The following is a 12,859-nucleotide window of genomic DNA, read 5'->3' as shown; positions in this document are numbered from 1 at the left end:
GGTTTGTATCCAGTACGGCAATTTGGCACACAGCAGGTATATCCCATTCGTCAATCGTAGTGTCAGCGTCAGATAAATTCAAGTCTAATATAATTAGTTCCAGCAATTTATGGTGACAAAATGGAAATTAGATGATATAGGCGTGTAAGCATATGAGCCTGTAAGCCTATAGACCTGTATTATGCCTATTGCCAGTAGGCCTATAGGGCCAAAGCCTTGCACGCTGCTCAGTCGCCCACTCGCCCAGCCTATAGGTCTGTCGGTCTGTCCATATACTGTGTAGCACCAGTGGCTGTACGTCAAGACAAAAAAAAAACACGAGTACAAATCAGTCAGTCACTACCACTACTACTGAACGACTCGACTAGTTCTTACCGGTACTTCTCGCGCGTGACAAACTTAACGAGCTGAGTAGCCAATACTGGTACCGCTCCAACGTTTAAACTATCAAAACTTATCCTCAGTTCACTTCAGTAAGATCTACGGTCAGCCCATCAATAGTAACGACGCAGTTAGCGATGAACGCAAACCCGCAATTACAATTAGAATTAGTACCGGCACTGCTCAAACGCGATCGTCATCGACCTTTCGCACGAGATTTATAAGACAGTTTGCCAACTAACTTACGATGTACGATCGTCCCTAACTTATCTAGTAGATGCCTGGCGAACAGTATATATCCCTGAATTGACAAATAACAAGGCACACATGAACTGCGAGCGCAACGATGTTCCTTCACCTCAACTCCTGTTTGACAAGAATGCCCTCATTCCGTCAATTGAGTACGCGGTCACGTGACTAGTTATCAATCCCGTAGTCTAGATATCCCTGATGCATCCTTATTGTCCGATCACTAAGAATACTCCACGTTATGAATCATCTTCGATTTCAAAATCTTCATCATTAGACCTCCTATCCCTAAGATCTTCATCCAAATTATCGAGCGTATAGGAGATTCAAGTTACACTGATAAGGCTGAATGGGAATTTTAGATTATAGATGCTGATATGTCAGTTGATGATCATCGTCGTACGGTACTGGTAACTGTTTTTCTGCTGTTTTCCGTCGGCGACACACAATAACTATATAAAGCCTCATATGTTAATGCTCATACACCTTCAACTTTATCAGTGATGCTATCGCTCTCTATGATGACTTTTGGCCCTCCTCCAGTTTTGATTCGCTCCCGATTTTGCTGGGCACGAATAGTTTTGATACGCGATTCAAGCAACGCTTCAGAACTCCTCATAGTAGCTGCTAGTCCTGACGCAATCAACTCGTTTGTTAATTTATCCCACGCCGCCTTTTTTAGCCTTTCAGGACAGTTTGTCCGTTTTCTTGCATGTTATTGCAGATAACATCACAAGAAGATCTTTATATGATGGCGTAAAATTTGGTACTCCTGGCTTTTTATTATTCACATACTCCATAACATCTATTCTGATAGAATACAACGAAATCACAGGTAATACGACCTTTTCACGTCGTCTACGAATCCAATGCAGCCCGACACTTGGTGTTGTGTTGTACTTAGTAAATGTCATAGTATCGATGGCCTTATAGTTTCTAATTCCAGTGCATATGACTGATTTCCATGTACTCGACAATTATTTTCGTATCTACCCGTCATATTACCACTTTAAAAGGTGTAAATGTTCTGTTTTGTGATCGATAGTGTATTCCGGACCGAGCTATCCGAAGACATCGGGGCTGAATTTACGACACTCCGAAAATCGCCGAACAACTACGATTCTGCTTCGAGTGTCACAAAATCGGCAAAACTATGCTCCGAATAGACTCCGACTCCGCTCCGATGCTCATCACAGAATTTTCGTAGCGAATAGCATATATTAGAGCAGTGCTTTTCAACCTTTTAGAGCTCCATTCGAACTTCTTGGAGGCACAGAGCATCATTATTTTGCATTCAGCGTATCGTATTATTGATTAAGCACTAAAGTCACTGCAGTACAAAAATCATAGATACCGCACTCCCGTTGTTCTCAGGATGTTCATTTCCTTACGCGGGTATCCTGCATGGATTACCTTCGAAGTTTAAAGGGTGAACCCAAGAACAATATTCACTCGCAACAATATCACTTTGCCACTAAATCCACATGTTGGATCATCGCGATGTAAGTGTGTTCGCATTTAGAACGCACAAAATAGTGAAACTGCACTTAGTCGTAGCACCAATGTTGCGACTAGCACCTTTGGTTCATTTTCTGCTTCGCGTACTATAAGATATGCTAGCCGCTTTAATGGTATGGTGGGCGTTAAAATCAGGAATGCATTGCTATACAAACCCACACACACAATCCGAGTACTTGATGACGGTTATTTATGGACAGGCTTATGCACTTCTTATCTTATCTATGCAGTCTGTTGTCATTCACTTCTTATCTATGCAGTCTATGTTGTCAAAGCCAACACTTACACCTTTTTGAATATTTATTACTCAATGATTAACAGACAGTTATATCGGCCCAGGTAGCCAACTGCGGGAAGGCTTTTGGGTAAATCGTACTGTAACTGCTCCTCACGTAAGGAGAGTTATTGAAACCACTTTTTGAATTGAACTCAAATTCCACGACCGATCCAGACAAATGATGATCCGTAGATGAAGGTAGAAATGATATGTATTGCAAATAATTGATGTAACGAAGTAATGTCCAAATACAGCAAATGAAACTGGGTCGTGAAATTAGGTTTTAAAATAGTGGTCGCCTGCAGTTATGGAAGACAAGCCTCTAAACAATAGAAACACATGTCAATAACTAGAGACCACATAGAACACGAAGAACAACTGACAGCGTACCAACTTAAAGTAGCTAACACAACAGTACCAACGACAGAAACGAATAAACTAGAAGCGGCGCCCAATCAACATATATAGAGAGAACAAAGCACGGGGCGCCTAATCAACTGATGACAATAATCACTACACTAAACCCTGCAGATTACTGCAGTAACATGGCTCCCCCGAAACTGCAATTTGATGCAATTGTGGTTTCGCAAACAAATGAGTTCAATGAAGGCTCCCATCGTCGGGGATCGACCCACAAATACATGGCACACAAAGAACTAAAGACACGTATACGGAGGATAAGCATACAGTATTCAAAGAATTTACCCTTTCCACGATACAAACCAAACGAGATTCAGACAATTCGAGATTTTGACAATTCATTTCAATAGAAAAACTACGGTTCTTGTTTGAGAGTGCGACTCAACAAGTAAGACTCAACAAGTAAGGTGAGTTTGTGTATTGGCCTTTCCAGATAAGTCGGCTTTCCATCAGAGTCTCTTCGCCCAACGAGTATCCTTGCTTTCCGCACCAACCCATCATCTGAAGGATAAACGGAGTCGATTCTTCCCAGTTTCCACCGATTTCGTGGCAAATTTTCTTCCGACAGCAAGACGACATCGCCGACTTTCAGATTCGGCACGACGCGTGTCCACTTTTTTTCGACGTTGCAGAGATTGGACGTACTCTTTTCTCCACCGATTCCAAAATTCGTTGGCCATGTACTGTACTCGGCGCCACCTGCGTCTCAAATAAAAATCATCTTTTTGAAACACACCAGGTGGAGGCAGAACAATTTTCGATTTCAAAGTTAATATGTGATTCGGAGTCAAAGGTTCGGGAGCTGAAGGGTCATTAATGCTTGAAACATCTAATGGTCACGAGTTAACGATACATTCAACTTCACAAAGGAAAGTTCTGAAGGACTCGTCACAGAGCATGTGACCGAAGTTATTCAGCAATGGGTCAAGGGCCGATTTTATCGTTCTAATTTGACGTTCGACATATCCAGACATGTGGCTGGCATGCGGTATCGTAAACTTGAACTCGAAATAATCACAATTTTGCGACAACAGAAATTCACTTATTCTTTGCTGATTCATCGTCTTCAATTCTCTTTCAAGCTCGTTACTCGCGCCGACGAAGTTGGTTCCACAGTCACAGCGCAATTGCTTGATTACTCCTCTCCGACAGATGAACCTTCTTAAAGCGTTTATGAACGAATCCGTGGTTAAAGTATTCAGTGGCTCCAGATGAACTGCTCGCGAAGACATGCAAGTGAAAACGACACAATACCTTTTCATCGTTGACCTCCGTTCTTTGATGTAGTATGTTCCAAAGACATCACAGCCGGAGAAGGTGAATGGTGCCTCTTCTTTTAGTCGATCTGGCGGGAGGTCGGCCATCTGTTGGTTCTGCATCTTTGCCCTGAGTTTCTTACAAACCACGCAATTATGTATCACCTCTGATACAACTGATGGACCTCGAACGATCCAAAAGCCACGTTGTCTAACTGAGTTCAAGGTTGTGTACCTACCCATGTGATTTACACCTTCATGAAAATGACGAGCCAGCCGTCGTGTCAGAAGGGACTGTCGTGGCATTATTATAGGATGCTTCACCTCGAAATCTTGATTTAAGTTCCCAATACGGCCACCAACACGTAGTATCCCGTCAGCGTCGAGGAACGGATTCAAGCTTGCCAAACTTCCACCTGTTGGTTTCTTTCCAGCCGAACGATTTTCAGCGCCATGTTCTTTCAAGGCATTGATCTCCTGTGAAAACACTTCTCTCTGGAGAGAACGGATAATTATTTTTTCAGAAATCATCATTAACTCGCTGGACAAAGTGGCGGGTTGTTTCCTCAATATGTTCATGTACCTGAGGCAGTTGGCTACCGCTTTCACCGTTCTTTTCCATTCCGAAATGGACTCCAACCGCTTAATATTGATGAATTGGAGACCACTAACTTCCGCGTCCGTTTTGACCTGAAACGCAGTCGCTTTTCGCATTTCAGCATCAACTTCCAATGCATCTCGTTCGGTTGGCGTATAGTCGTGATCACTAGCAACAACAAATGGTCCTGATTTCCACAAAAATTTGGGACCTTTCAGCCAGCGACAATCATCTGTGAGGTCTTTGCCATCGATACCACGACTCGCATCGTCGCTGGGGTTCATCGCCGAGCTGATATGATGCCACGAGCTAGGTTCAGTGAGGTCATGAGGTCATTGCACCCTGTTAGCAACAAACACGTTGAAACGTTTCGACTCATTTCGGATATAGCCCAAGACAACCATGCTATCAACCCAGAAATACTCGTTCACCGTTTCGAACTTCAATTCATAAACAACAGCAGCATTCAACTCCAAACGCGGAATAGATACCTGTCGCTTCAGAGGGGCAACTCTGGCCTTGCCGATTACCAACGAAACATGGGCATTTCCTCTTTCGTTGACCAAGCGTACGTAAGAGCATTGACCATAAGCATACGAGCTGCTGTCCGAAAAATGATGATATTCAACAAGCACGATCTTACCAAAACTCGGCGGCTTGAAACAGCGGTCAATGCGCAAAGACTCGATCGATGATAACGTTGAACACCACGCAACCCATCGGCGCTTCAGCTCGTCTGGTACTTCATCATCCCAGTCCGTCCCAGCTTTGCAAAGAGATTGCAGAATGAGTTTCCCTTCCAGCACCGCTGGCGATATGAAACCCAACGGATCATATACGGAGTTGACGAAGGATAAGATTGAACGCCTGCTCAACGCACGATCGGACAATTTGATGTTGAATCTGAAACAATCATTCTTAACATCCCAAATTAGCCCCAATGTTCGAGTGTTAGGCACGATATCATCACATAGGTTTATTTCGCGATACCCAGTCGCTCTATCTTCCGTTGGAATAGAATTCATTACCTCGGCGCTATTCGAAACGAATTTGCAAAGTCGTAACTTGAAATTAGCGCACAGTGCTTTGCTGCTTTTAACCAAGCCCACGATTTCTTCAACCGAGTCTTTCGACGTAATACCGTCGTCCATATAGAAGTCGTCGCGTATGAAATCAGCAGCTTCGGGACCAAACAGATTTTCCCCGTCATCAGCCGCCCGCTTCAATCCAAAGTTGGCACAGCCTGGTGAACTTTTTGCTCCAAACAAATGAACCTTCATCCGGTATTCCACCAGAGGTCCATTCCTGATGTCGTGATCTTGGAACCACAGGAATCTTAGAAAATCACGATACGGCTGCGATACAATAAACTGATGGAACATGGCTTCTATATCTGTGCACAACGCCACGTATCCTTTCCGAAACCTGCAAAGAACTCCCAGCATCTCATTCAGCAGTATTGGGCCAGATAACAAAACATCATTCAGGGAAATTGAGCAATATGGAGCAGAACAATCGAATACGACTCTGATTTTATCCGGTTTATGCGGGTGATAAACTCTACAGGGTTGGTGCGATGACATGCAAAATAAGGTCAGTCACATGCAAAATAAGGTCAGTCGCGACATGCAAAATAAGGTCAGTCCGCGCATGAATCCAGATCTATACTTCAATTACAAATCCAACTTTCTTCTTATGAAAAATAAATTCAAAATATCTTTCCTGTATAGCAGCCTACTTTCAACATTGAAATTCCTTATCTATATCCTAAATCCTGAGATGTTTCAATCAAAAGATATTCATGATTAACTTGATTACGAAGTCAGTCGCATGTGTAATATCATTATCAGTCCGCGCATAAATCCAAATCCACACTTCAATTACAAATCCAATTCTTTTTTTTATGAAAAATAAATTCAAAATATCTTTTCTATATAGTAATTTCATGATTGACATTCCCCATCTATATCCTAAATCTGAAGATGTTTCAACAAAATGTAATCAGACGATTCTTACGATCACGGGGTGAGTCGCATGTAGAATATTAACAGTCCGCGTATAAATCCAAATATTTACTTCAAATCCTACTTTTTTCTTATGCCACTGACCTTATACTGCAATCTGCATGTCGCGACTGACCCTATTTCGCATGCCACTGACCTTATTTTGCATGAGACTGACCTTATTTTGCATGTCGCGACTGACCTTATTTTGCATGCGGCTGACCTTATTTTGCATGTGATTGACCTTATTTTGCATGTCGCGACTGACCTTATTTTGCATGTGACTGACCTTATTTTGCATGTGACTGACCTTATTTTGCATGTGATTGACCTTATTTTGCATGTCGCGACTGACCTTATTTTGCATGTGACTGACCTTATTTTGCATGTGATTGACCTTATTTTGCATGTCGCGACTGACCTTATTTTGCATGTGACTGACCTTATTTTGCATGTGACTGACCTTATTTTGCATGTGATTAACCTTATTTTGCATGTCGCGACTGACCTTATTTTGCATGTGACTGACCTTATTTTGCATGTGACTGACCTTATTCTGCATGTCACGACTGACCTTATTTTACATGTGACTGACCTTATTTTGCATGTGATTGACCTTATTTTGCATGTGACTGACCTTATTTTGCATGTGACTGATCTTATTCTGCATGTCGCGACTGACCTTATTTTGCATGCGACTGACCTTATTTTGCATGTGACTGACCTTATTTTGCATGTGACTGACCTTATTTTGCATGTGACTGATCTTATTCTGCATGTCGCGACTGACCTTATTTTGCATGCGACTGACCTTATTTTGCATGTGACTGTCCTTATTCTGCGTGTAGCGACTTATTGCGGCCTTATTTTACATATCATCAAGGGGCCTGGCTGCCCATCCAACAAGTCTCTGCTGAAGAGATTCGGTGTCTTAAACATAGAAGATATTCGCAAACTAGAAATCGCCACGTTTACGTATCAGTTCCACTGCGGTCGTTGCCGCAAATATTTCAATGACTTCTTTACCTCGGATTCAAAAGCGCACAAGTACAACACACGCGCGTCCAAATATCGTATGATCGACCGAAAAGATCATCGCTCCATCAAATATGCCGGACCTGATGTGTGGAACAGTATTCCGCCGGCCATCCGACAGTCGACGAGCATGTCCACATTCAAGTCGAAATACTAAATAAATACAGACCATTCTCAAGATTACCGGACCACGACTGACCTATCGATCTCGATTTCCATGACATGCCGCCCTGTTTCTTGTCGCATTCTTTTTCTATACTATCTTTTCTACTTTCATTCAGTGTGCATGCCTTATTTTTACATTGCCTAGGCCAAGGTGGGTGTCTGATTCCATAGACTACTCCAAGTCGCTTCGACATCTTCCTGTCTTTTCATAGTATCGCCTTTTTGTGGTGTATTGAACTGATAAAATTGCTAATAAACCGATGATGATGATGTCATATAAATTCAGGGACTCTATTCGCGGAGAGTATAGAATTTTCATCATGTTCAACGCGGAATGAGTATGGCTGATTATAAGATTCCTAAGATTATGAAACACTCGAAACATTCCAGATAGGCAAATTTTTACAAAAAAATCAAACGAAACAAAGTCAGAAACAACGGATGAAGATTTTCTGACGCAGGCGGTATAATGACACAATGGCCTGACCATTTCTATCCACTTTTTTGTAACGGTTGGAGCAACCCACCGCTGTAACATTGCTCCCAGTCTTCCCCTATATTTGGAATTTCAATTTTCACGCGGACATATATCTGAATTTTCATTCGAATTTTGATGTTAAAAGTAGTGTAGGTAACAAAATTTATATTTTGATTTCCAGTAGAAAAAAGTTGGATTTGGAATTATGATTTTTGCGCGGACTGCATGCAAAATAAGGTCAGTCACATGCAAAATAAGGTCAGTCGCGACATGCAAAATAAGGTCAGTCACATGCAAAATAAGGTCAGTCACATGCAAAATAAGGTCAGTCGCGACATGCAAAATAAGGTCAATCACATGCAAAATAAGGTCAGTCACATGCAAAATAAGGTCAGTCGCGACATGCAAAATAAGGTCAATCACATGCAAAATAAGGTCAGTCACATGCAAAATAAGGTCAGTCACATGCAAAATAAGGTCAATCACATGCAAAATAAGGTCAGTCACATGCAAAATAAGGTCAGTCACATGCAAAATAAGGTCAGTAGTATATAACAGCACGTTCTCATGCGGACCAATCAAATCGCAGCATTTGATCACGTGACTACTTTTGAATTTCAAATCAAACAGAGAAAAGCGCGCGAAAGAGTTATATCGATAGTGCTTCAATAGGGACAATGGGTGACAATATATGTCAATAACGGGCGTGACCGTCATTGTATTGACAATGATTGTGTCAGCTGATTGTATAATGGGTGTTAATGGGTGTGGCTTAGGAGAGCGAACCGTGACAGCATAATGGGGTGTGTGCTAGCGAACGTTACGGTATTGTGCAATGGTTAATACCATAGACAAGTCCAAAGCTAGTGATATTACACCATACACAGCTTTGATCACGTACCAAATTTGTAATTATATATTTTTTTAGCATCACTACAAATCATTCTTATTCCTATATACAGTCCAATTATTCCTATACAGCCATCCCATCGCAAGCTCCATCCCAGTTCCTCTCCCAGTGCTTGTCCAAATGTTCGAAGTATATTTTCGCTCGTTCTGGTGTTACACCCTCCATTGTTCAGGATTTGCAGTCTTCTGCCCATCTCGCCTAGCGTTCGTTGCTGTTGTTTTGATTAACGCGTCAAAGTGGGTACTTAGACCCACTCCAATCACGTGACCACTTTTGAATTTCAAATCAAACAGAGAAAAGCGCGCGAAAGAGTTGTGTGTCCGTTATTGCACAATGGGTAATAACCTAGCGATATTGCACCATACATAGCTTTGATCACGTGACAAGTTTGCAATCATATATATGTTTATTCCGCGATGGTGTGATCATCATTGTATTGACAATGATTGTAGAAGAAGTTTAGGGGACTATTTAAGTCACAAATTTGATGCTAAGCCATTCAATACGAAATTGAGCGACGATGGGAAGAATAGTGATTAACGATGTCAAATTCGAATCTCCAACAAATATTACAATGGAGCAAACTTCAAAGAGTATAATAGTAACGGGTGTAGCAACGATAAAATTTGAGCAGCAGTTCATGATAAAACGCCGTGAAGGATATACGTGGGTGATCATACGTGACGAAGACAACGAAAAAAAATCAATGAAGATTCATGAGGAAGATGTCCGCATAAATGGAAAGTGTATTACTATCAAACAAGGAACCGCCGTGGAATTAAACAGCCTATTCATGAAAAATTGTTACAGATTAGAAATGAGCGACGCATCTCATCTCATACATTAATATATTTTTTGTTGTAGATTTGAAATGCGCTACGCATGTCATTTCATACATTAATCATATCATTCATTATTCTGTAACCTATTTCTATTTACATGTATAATTAGATTGAATTATAATTTATTTGAAAGCAAGTGCGACAGTTCGAATACTATCATTCGATAGACATGCGTGCTTTGAAGCGTTTGATATATGAACAAGCAAAATTTAAGCAGAATGCTTACGAAGGGATCCGAGCAGGACCATTCGATGAAAAGAATATGTATAGTTGGTGGGCAACGATCCAAGGACCAAACGGAACGCCCTACGAAGGTGGTGTGTTCAGATTATCAATCGAATATTCTACCGAGTATCCATTCAAGCCTCCTAAAATGCGATTTGAAACACGGATATTCCATCCTAACGTAAGCTGTAAAGGTACCATATGTGTCGATATTTTACAGAAGGAATGGTCACCAGCGATGACAACGTCCACTCTACTGATATCAATACGTTCATTGCTCGCTTCACCAAACCCTTATGATCCGATGGATCAAGAGAGTGCGGAAATGTATTTAAAAAATAAGGAACGTTATTTCCAACTAGCTACTCAATATACCCGTAGACATGCAATGGAAGATACGCAAGTCACCCAGCAAGAAAAATAGTGTTGTTTTAATCCACCGCGAGTAGCGTGGAATTGCATTATACATTCCGTATTGTTCTTGTAATAAATAATAAAAATCAACGTCTGGTTGCGTTGTTATTCGTCTGAATGGGGACTTAGCTCAATGGTAGAGTATCTGTCTTGCAAATAGAAGATACGGGTTCAATTCCCGTAGTCTCCACGACTTTTCTATTGATGCTGTATCTGACTAGAACACGAATGAGGAGCCGTAGTTGTTTTGCGATTTTATTACAGACATATCAAACTAATAACAAGCATCATAAAATCGCGCGTTGTGTAACGCTTCGAATACGATTATATTTTTTACAACGCTCGCATTCCCTTTAAATTCTATAAGAATAGGACAGGTACGCGGTAAACAGTAATGTTTGTCTTTGCAGACAGTGATTGTCGGAGATTCAATCTTACCGTAGTGAGGAACATGCAGTTTCTTCACTACGATCTTATTGGTACGATACATTATTTCACATGAGAAAGGAATAGTGATAGATCTCACTTTCGGTAATACAATCGTTTTTTCATAATACCTACGATCTCCATTACTACTCAAGCGTAGGGGACCAATACAAATGCGAGCCATAGTCATGATTTACGTTCACATTCTTCTCCACAGCAAAATAGCGTATATAATAAGAATTCCAGAAATAACAGCGCGGTTGCAACGATAGTTATTATTTCGATTTCTTCCATTGAGATTTTATCCAACTGAAACTTCTTTTTCGAATGAGATGATCGTGTTCATCCAATTTGAAGCTTGATGATATCGAACACTTTTGTCTCTTATCTAGTTGTCGCAATTTACACATAAGATCGAAGAATTTGATTTCGTCGTGTTCACGTATGACGGTTCTGAAATTCTTTGCAAAAGCACTACCGTCTTCAAAACACCAACTGATTTGATCGTCACTAACTGCACTTATGAGAACAGTTTTGGATTTTACGTCTCGTTTGCGCTTGAGTGCTTGCGAAGCAGCGTCTTCTCGTAAATGAAATTTCAAATCGGCAGAGTTACCACTATAACACTGCGCAAACATGAGTAGGTTTTTTGTATCTTTACGAAAGCTTTTTAATAGCTCACACATATCATCATCGAGTAGATGCCTATCATAAAATACAAATCCGGAATCGCGAGCTTCAGGATCATTTTCTTTTGTGTTATTTGGACATGAAAAGCCGTGACCGACGAAATATATGAAGTTTATCTTGGCGCTACTATCGGCCATCGTTTGAAGCTCTCTGGAAAAATTTCCAAGAGTGGCTTGCTCTTCACGCAACACTTTGATATCTTCAGTCTTGAATTTGAATTTCTGTACTAAGATATCTGTCATAATCTGAATGTCTTGTAACGTTCCTTCATTTTCGACATGGTGCGGCTTTCCGCGATAACACATCGATACTATAAGCGCATTCATGATGACACTGACTAGATCCCGAGCAATAACCACTTATATACTCCGATGAATACACACGAATTTATTAAAAGCGATTTCTCAAAAATTCCCATAATTTTAGTTTACGAAAAACGACAAGTTCACCGCGGTTACGACGAATAATTCTATGCTTCGACAACACATCTATATACATACAATTTTTAGGAAAACGCACTGGTATCCAATCAGACCCGCGGAAAATTGTAACTTCGTTATCATGCGGGTAAATGCGTATGTGAAACGGCTCGAAAGAAATTCTATGAATACGATTTGCATTCATGACAATAATTTTTCCTTGGACTTTCATGTAGGCCTTCTCATCATCTCCAAAGTATTCTATGATGGTGAAACTAGTTGCTCCCATTTCAAGATTCTAACGAAGTCCACTACGATATCGTCGTTCTCTTTTCGATCATCACCGAAGTGATCCAAATACTGTAGTGTGCTCATACCAGTAGAGCGTTTGACGATATATGCAATTGCATGAGCTCCACAAGCGTCTGACCTTTCATGCTGTAATGGTTTTATTGAGCTAGTATAATTTTCGGGATCAAGGAAACTCGCAATCTCAATCCTGAATGGAGTGATACCCAGACTATCGTGAAAATGGGTTTCATATTGATCAGCA

The 12,859-nt window shown here is 41.0% G+C and overlaps 1 long non-coding RNA gene and 1 other non-coding gene across 2 annotated transcripts; both read left to right on the top strand.

Annotated features, from left to right (window-relative positions):
• The first annotated feature begins 7,345 nt into the window (after positions 1-7,345).
• On the top strand, positions 7,346-10,861 carry LOC145435714 (uncharacterized). Its single transcript, XR_013913971.1, has 2 exons — positions 7,346-10,446; positions 10,578-10,861. It is a non-coding gene; the product is annotated as an uncharacterized LOC145435714 (long non-coding RNA).
• Positions 10,862-10,890: 29 nt separating this feature from the next.
• On the top strand, positions 10,891-10,961 carry Trnaa-ugc (transfer RNA alanine (anticodon UGC)). The gene has a single exon. It is a non-coding gene; the product is annotated as a tRNA-Ala (tRNA).
• Positions 10,962-12,859: the final 1,898 nt, after the last annotated feature.

This window comes from Botryllus schlosseri, chromosome 3 (assembly GCF_051294905.1).
Source record: "Botryllus schlosseri isolate E-star chromosome 3, Bs_hap1, whole genome shotgun sequence".
Classification (NCBI taxonomy): Eukaryota; Metazoa; Chordata; class Ascidiacea; order Stolidobranchia; family Styelidae; genus Botryllus; species Botryllus schlosseri.
Note: the sequence above shows the minus strand (reverse complement) of the source record. Positions and strands in the feature narration are given on the sequence as shown.